At 34.5% G+C, this 6,902-nt stretch overlaps 1 long non-coding RNA gene across 1 annotated transcript; it reads right to left on the bottom strand.

Annotated features, from left to right (window-relative positions):
• Positions 1-1,063: 1,063 nt before the first annotated feature.
• Positions 1,064-5,577, bottom strand: LOC108444967. The gene is made up of 3 exons (XR_001859690.1): positions 3,916-5,577; positions 1,514-1,572; positions 1,064-1,201 (listed from the first exon to the last, which is right to left on the bottom strand). It is a non-coding gene; the product is annotated as an uncharacterized LOC108444967 (long non-coding RNA).
• Between the last annotated feature and the right edge of the window lie 1,325 nt (positions 5,578-6,902).

The raw sequence follows: 6,902 nt of genomic DNA, 5'->3' as shown, positions 1-6,902 counted from the left end.
GTTCTACTTCCTAGAAAAATAATTCTGTTAACAACATAAAGTCAAATAGAATGAAAATGAGATATATTTTAAAGCTCATGGGAAAAAAGTAAGTGAACAAACTCTAAGATCAACCACTAAACCAGGAATTGAAGCAGTCCCTCTGGGTGTAGGATATACAATTTCAAGTCTCCTTCCCACTGATCCATGTCTACCGAGTGCCCCAAACAAGAGCCTATTTGTTGCATAAGCTTTTAGCTGCCTCTGATTGAGACCTTTGCACAGCTTAAATGACACAGCCCAGAGACCCAGCTGTAGGTGCAGAAGGGATTATGGAGCCCAATTTGAGTTATGGAAAGGATCTCTCAGAGCAGGCCATGCAAAAGTGAGGTGTGCAGAACAGCTAAAGCACAAAGAGTGATGAACAGAGAGCAAATTACTCCCTGTTGGAAAAAGGAAGGAAGGAAGAAGGACAAAGATACTTATGACTCAAAATAAAGCCTATTACAGGGTGGATTCCAATATAATTTGTAAAATAACTGGGCAAAAAATTTATTTTTAACCACTTGTCATAGGAACAAGGTTTAGGACAAGGTATTTGGGTCTTCATGGATATTTTGATAGATAAACCAAATTTTGAATAAACGTTTTCAAACTTTGTCACAATGCCTTTTAGATCAGCGTTCAACCTACAGCATGAAGCACTTCTCACAGCTGAGAAATTCTAATATATTATTAAGAAATTTAATTTAATCTGCTCTGGTTGCAAGGACAGAAAAGTCAACCTGAACAAATATGAAATCACAAGTAAAACAGAAAATGAAAAACTATTGTTGAGAACATACACAGGCCAGGAAAAACAGTTATGTCTTAAAATGTTAACTATAAAAAACTGAAATTAAGATAGATCACCAATAAGTACCAGAATAATAGTAATTTTTCAAAGAAGTAGAAATAAAAGTAACATTGTGGAAAGAAAAACAACAGAATAAAAAGAAAGCATAAACAAAGTTATTTATTGTTTAAATTAAAATACAAAGTTCAGAGTTTACTGAAATATTCAAATAGTTTCCTATAATTAATGCTTTAAAATAAATACAAATGGCAACAAATGTGTAAAGCAATTAGTTCTGAAACAGAAACAGTCTTCATTAAAATCAAAAAACAAGAGCAGCCTTTACCATTTGCTTCTTGCATTTTCAGCTGTTGATTTTTTTAAACTCTGCCAAAAAAAAAAAAAATCAATAATGAAGGATTTATCCTTTAACATTACAGAAAAGGTTTGAAAGAAGAGATCAAAAAGTTTTGGCTAGTTTTTCTAGCCAACATGAGAAAACTCTTTCTCATTAATTCCCTCATTACTTTCTCACTATCACCTATAGCAGTTATATAAATTGTTCTCTCAGAAATATTGCAAAGAAAGCTGCAAAATTGTTAACTCTGATATTAACAGTGTAAAATCTGCCCAGATTTCTTCAGAGAAAAAGAATTACTAATTCCTGTTCTTACTTCCATAAAGTTACAATAATCTTACCTTGAGAGTACAGCTCAATTTCTGAATGGATTATACCCTGGGACATAAATGGAAACCACCTAAGAATAAGAAAGAAAATAAGAAAGCAGGTAGGGATCAATTTTTATTTATATTACCATATAACTGAATGATCCATATCTGATTTTCATACTGAATACACCTAACAGCAAAGGGTCTCTACTCCTAAAATTTTAGTTATTTGATTTATGTTAAAGTAGAAATAATTTGATTCAACCAAGAACATCTTTTGTGCAAAAATAAGAGCTATGTATGAGATTAAGAGACTCATGTGGCACTACTGTACTTGTTTCTACAGCTAAACAGAAGATTATAGCACAGAACATTTTTTCAGTACTATGGATTGAGAGGTAAGTATAATTTGTACATATCTATTGCGATATTTCTTAAAATCACAGTTCAGTGTTAAAAACAAAGATGGAACCAATATTGCTCTTTCTTATTCCTCCTATTAATTGAGGGCAGCTCGATGAGTCTAAAAAGGGACAAATCAAGACAAACATATGTTAGGTGTCTTAGTCATGTTACCCTAGGCTATGTATCATTTTGAAAGCTTTTCATTCAGAACATGGATTACCAACAGCTTTTGTTTCCTCTTGCTTGGTAAAAAAATCGGCTCTTTTTTCCAGAAAAGAGATGGAGCAATCTTCTGGGCCGTTGTTTTTTATTTCCTCAGTCCACTTCCATGGACTCTATAGGAATGACCTAAACCATTCAGTCTCCTATGAAGCCTGCTGGGATTCCAGTATAAGCTGGACAAGAAAAGTCCAGAGCAATTTACAAAGGTTCCTTATTTTTTGTCTTGAAAATATTAGTTGGCCAATTCATATAAGAGCTAATCCCTAAGAAATAAATTATGTCTTACTAGACAACTACTTATTTCTATCACTTCTGCTATACACTGATGGCAGAGGTATCTTCTGAAAACTCAAATGCTTAAAGGTATCAGTAAATACTAGTAAATACTGTATAATCGAAATCAAGTAAAAGCTGTTAGATGATCAGAAACTAATATCAGGTTTTTAAGAGAGATAAAATGCTTATGTTCCCTTGGTTAAATGAGAACAAAGACAGAGCTTTTTTCATGTCCTGGATCAGAAAATATCTATGTAAAATAAAATAAATGTGAGGTTGAAGATTACTGAATTAGATTTCTGAAGAGCAAAAACCTTCTCCCTCCCTGAATAGAGTACAGGTACGTTTTGGCCAACATGGAAGCTCCACCTGATCCCCACCACTGACTTATTTTAATCCCTTTCCAATGGAAGGGTTTCCTTGTGGAGAATTTAGACATTAAAAAAGAAACTCTTGCTTCTTTTTAACACTCTCTATCACAGAATAAATTTTTATGATCCACATCTGGTGTTAATTATCACAGAATTAATACAACAAAGTGCCCTGCCATTCATCACTCCTAAGCCATGTAACTCACTAGATCTAGCTATGACACACTGTAAATTCCACCTATAATTTTAGAAAGGCAGCAACTACAGCTAGCAAACACAGCTGGTCTGCATCCAAATCTACCCAGAGAAATCCTCAGTATTATGCTACTATTTATAAACTTGCTACAGATTGAAGAAAACCTCAGTTTTAGAGAGTTTGATCAAGGTGAGAAAACACCCTTATTTCTGTTTTTGAGGATGTGACATCAAGAATTGCAAGGAACTGTTCAAGATTAGGTAAAAAATTTGTTAAAATCCAGAAAAATAACTAGGCAACCTGCATTTATTAAATATTATTAATTAAATATTATTTATTCCAGTGCCTTGTCACAAAGTCATATTGTTTCTCTTCGCTTTCTTTATTTCATTTGAATCGTGCCCATACCCACGAGATAGACTGCAGACTGGAAATTCCAAATGTGGGGTTACCATATTTTTCTAAACATGCAAAATGCAGTATTTATCAACTGACTTTTAAGTTGCTCATTTAATAACTTAAATGGAACAATGATGAAATAGTTCTGGGCTTCATATTTGTCTCTCTAGCCATGCTGTAAAGAAAGTGAATGCTACTTCTGGATGGAAAATCTGTTTTCTTTCCCATTTAGAAACACACTTAATTTAGAATATTTTGGGTGCTTTATCTTTCCTTCCTGAAAGGTAAATCACACTTACAGCACTGATCCTGTCAGATAAGGCTGTACTTTAAAATCTAGTAGCACAGACTCAATATAAGTGTTTAACCTTTGCTCTGGACCATACAGAACATTAATTCAAGCAGTCTGATCTGGAAAAAAACATTTTGTGGATTTTATGAAACTTCAAAATAATCCAAGCATGTCTTTGCCTGAAAAACTCACATTTAGTAAATTGATTGACATAATACTTTTAGTGATACATATTGAAGAATATTTTAAAATATTGTTGTAAAAACTACACCTTTCACAATTGAAAACATATTCTGAGTTGCTCTCAGCTTCTCTGACAATGGCTTTATCACAGTACCAATGCTGGGACTAGGTATTGGCCTCACAGTGCAACAGCACCTTCTGCAGCTTCCCAAGAGATACAGCTTCCATTTCAAAAACACTGACCTGGAAGACAGAGGAGACAGCACTGTGCAATTTGCCACCACTAAGGCAGTCCAAAAAATGAAGTGTACAAAGTACAAAATGAAGTACACAATGTACAAAGATTTCAATTGGTTTTAATGACAGCTGGACTGTATTCAAAGAGTTTGGATCTCAAGAGTTAAATGCCTTTTGATGATGTGTCAGAGTAAGTAAGAAAGCACAACCAAAATCAGGATGGAGTAATAATCCCAAATAAATTAGGCTTTTACAGCCATCATGCAAAATGCTGCACACAACCCGTCTTTTTTTTTTTTCTATACCTTGTCATTTACATTAATCTTCTCTAGGTAAGAAAGAGTTAAAGCTGTTATTTCCTTTGTTGATATTATTTTAAAACAGACCTTCTGATCATTTGCTCTTTTTTGTTTCACCTCCTCTACTTACATTTTATTCTACTGAAAGAAACTGAAACCTGACATGCCATTTACCCCTTGTTATTCATTTAGGCTTGTGCTTATAGTTGGAAAAGATTTTTTTCATAGGAGCGTGAAGCTGATCAGGTTCAGGTTGATAATTTTCTGTCACAGTAGAGAGCATAGAGCTTTCTGCCTCTAAATGTAATGGTCCAGATCATTCTGCTCAGTAAAAAGAAAATGAAGGAAAGAAATACACTGGAAAATTCATATCTGTAAAGTTCTCAGTCCCCAGCAAATGGCAGAATGGAGACTGCCTGTGCAAGATTACTTATCCCTTGTGTATAGATAATATATGATCACAAGCTAGTCTCCCTGAAAGATTCCTGCCTCAAAGTGTGCTCAGGAGGATGGCAGATTTTCAGTATCTCTTTTTATCTTCATTATCTTTATGACTCTATGCATTATTTACTGCAAGCACCCGAAGAGCTCAGTGAAATAGAACTGATTTCCCCAGTGACTTCACCTTTGCACTTCTTCCACAGCACCCTGGTTTTCTGCAACTGCTTAATCTCTTTTTTGAAAGGCCATCTGCATTTTTCAATTTACTACACAGTTAAAGCACAGAGTTTACTGCCAAAAGCTGTCAAAGATGCAAAGTGGTGTGGGTGCTCAACTGAGAAACAGAGGGGTTAATTTACTGGCAAACTTAGCATTTCAAAGATCTTATTAGGTGCAGAGCAGAATTCTACTTAAACTCAGTTACAACTATGGTTGTTCAGAAAAGATAAACTGGTTATGCAGCAACACATAAGCATGAAAAAAGTGGTCACTCAGGAAAGTTTTATTTTAACCAATTTGCCCAATATAATGCAGAATATCTGTGGCAGGGATGAAATCAAGTTGTTCGAGCCAGCATTCCACTACCTCTGCCATAAAACGATGTGTCCCAGTCCCTGCTCTGCTAGTCCAAACAATCCACTGTTTTATTCACCCATTTCCATAACAAAGTGCACTTTGAACCATTCCCCTTAGTCCCTGTATAAATAATACGCTGAATTTAATATCAATCTGGTTAGAATAATGCCCCCTAGAAAATTCCACTTAAATTCTGAATTTTCATTTGAATAGAACTTTATCTCTCATACATTAGTAATAGAAAAAAATATATATTTTAAAATAATATAGATACATTTAAAGTTTCCCAGTTGGTTATGGTTATTTTCAGCATTTTCGATACTGCTTATTTTGTAATTAAGTGTTCCACTAGCAGCTTGATACCACTGGTTATACATACAAGTGTTAATCCTCAACAGATCACAAAGGAAGAAACAGGCTCGATAGAAGGTCACAAGAAGGCCAGTGGCAGAGTTAACACTAAATTCAGTAGTTCCTGAAATTCAACCATACTGCAGAAAATCAGGATTATGTATATTTTACTTATGAAAGAGAGAGGAGGTAATAAATTGAAAGAAAAATTACTTTAAGTCTCTCTTGTATTAGTCACAATACTTTACTATTACACATTAAAAGAAATACATAACAGATATGTGAAATCATGGAACAATTTCTGTACACTTATTTGGAGCCAGCTGTAATTCATCATATTTTGAAAGGATATGTTTTGAATTCATAGCCAGTGCTTCTCATCATCTGAGGGCAGGGCCCTCAAATAATTTTTCTTCCCCTTTTCCTGCCTATGTTTTCACTCAATTAATTCCTGCATCAGTAGAAGACTATTTTCCTTAGTTCTTAAAAGTTATTTATCTAAACTTCTGTGGTTTGGTTTTCTTATTATTATTAGGAACCTGTATATACTTAATTATATTCATATGGCTAAGCAAATTGTCTTTCATACTTACCATTCCTCTCTGAAATGTCCCTGGTGTACCAGTTTTATGCAGAAATCTTAGACCAGAATCTCCTCTTTTTCCATAGATACATAAATAAACTGCAGAATCTCTATCTGCTTGCTCCACTTCACCAGTGTGGACATAAACATGGTATAAAACAACTTCCAAAAATAACCAAAAGAAGAAAATGCAAGTTATATGTAATTATTACCGCAGCCCTAAGCCCTAGGGTATATCACCTTGTCCCGCAGCCGTAGGGAGGAGAAGGAGAGAAGATCCAGCAGGCAGGAATTGTGCAGCAAGATTGATTGATTTAATTATTTTACAAACTCTTTTATAGACTTTTTTCTTCATAGTCTGATTGGAAAAAGGATCAGCCACCCCTTGGGGTGATTGGCTAAAATCCTAAAACATCCATTGTCAAAATATTTTTGTACTATACCATAAACAAGACTTTTCAAGGCTGCAGGTGTTTGGTTGTTTACATAACTCTGCTACCTCTTCTGTGAGAGAGAAAAGTCTCTCACAGGCTTAGAAATTAGCAAGAAAATCCTTGCTAGCAGCATTTTTGTATCCACGTGTAATCA

The sequence above is a fragment of the Corvus brachyrhynchos genome, unplaced genomic scaffold (genome assembly GCF_000691975.1).
Source record: "Corvus brachyrhynchos isolate BGI_N302 unplaced genomic scaffold, ASM69197v1 scaffold60, whole genome shotgun sequence".
Lineage (NCBI taxonomy): Eukaryota > Metazoa > Chordata > Aves > Passeriformes > Corvidae > Corvus > Corvus brachyrhynchos.
This window is presented reverse-complemented; position numbering and strand designations above follow the sequence as displayed.